Raw genomic sequence first — 1,351 nt, forward strand, 5'->3', positions numbered from 1 at the left:
GATCAGAAGCAAAAGGAATTGAGCACGTGGGCTGGCTGAAGGCACAATAACGATCCCTTCCCCTTTAACAGCAGGATGCTGGTGATGGCATTGCCTCTGATCTGACTTGACTTCGCAGCTGGTTCATCCAGCAAGCGCCGTGCCCCAGAGGAGCGAGAATATTATATAACCTGCAATGCCAGCAGAGGCTTCTCGCCGGCGAGACCGGACTCTGCATCGGTTCTGAAAGGAGAATTACAGAACAATAGTTGGCCTCCCTTCATGCCCAGGAAAAAAAGATAAGTCCCCGAGGGAATGGGAGAGGAAAAAAAAAAAAACAAAAAAACCCACACCAAACCCAGACCAAGACAAAGAAAACAGCATGTGCAGAAAAACTGAATAACAAAGTTTTGTACTACTTCTGAGCAATACATGCTTAACAACAGACTCTTTTCATGCAGGGTCCCAAAGCTTTACCCTAACTAAGGGTGTGTGAAGTGCTTTGTTCCAGCATCATCCACTGGTGCATCTGCAGACTCACAGAGGTTGTTAATATTAAAGACACCCCGCATGTAGCAGGCTGGCTTACTAGCTCCTGCTCTACGTTCTCAGACTTCAGTGTCTTTTCTCTTAGCTGCGAGGGTTGCGTCCCACAAGGGGTGATGAGGAACTTTTTCCCATGCTTGATCTTCTCAACCAAGTGTTAAGTATCAGTTTGTAAGAGAAGAAAAAACCTTTTGTTGTTGTTGTTTTTTTGAAGTGTATTCTAGTGAAATGTTTGCTAATCTGTGAAGACAAAGTCTAGAAGCAACTTTTTACAGATACTGACTTCACCATCTCTGGGAATACATGTATACTTGTCACACCCCAGCTGTTAATCTGGTGGAAAATCTAGGGCATTCAATTACACAGTTACTTAGCATATTTTACTTAGCCATTATGCTAATTCTAATACCAAGAAAGCTGCATCTGAGGCTGCGGTGAAGCTTCTCAGTAACCTCTGGGTGTTTCCTTTCATGAATATCTCCTATTTAAGATAGAACATGATTCCACACAGCAGGAGAGCAGCCTTTCCTGAAAACACAATATGGGTCCCTTGGGCTGTAGTGGAGGGAAGGGGACAGAAAGAAAAAGGAAGTAAAAAGGACAAAAAAAAAAAAAAGTATCAACCAGACAACAAAAAAGAACACAGTTTAGTAAGTGCTTTAGATATTCCTTCTACAACTACAGTTTTCTAAGGTTCACATAGGAAGTCCAAATTCTGTCCCATCTTCCATGACTGCAAAGGTGACAACAATCCCACAACATTACTAAAGGGCCTGATTTCACCCCAGAAATGGGTTCTGAGCTTTAAGGTGTTGCAAAGGCACAA

The sequence above is a fragment of the Egretta garzetta genome, unplaced genomic scaffold (assembly GCF_000687185.1).
Source record: "Egretta garzetta isolate BGI_Z169 unplaced genomic scaffold, ASM68718v1 scaffold1112, whole genome shotgun sequence".
Lineage (NCBI taxonomy): Eukaryota > Metazoa > Chordata > Aves > Pelecaniformes > Ardeidae > Egretta > Egretta garzetta.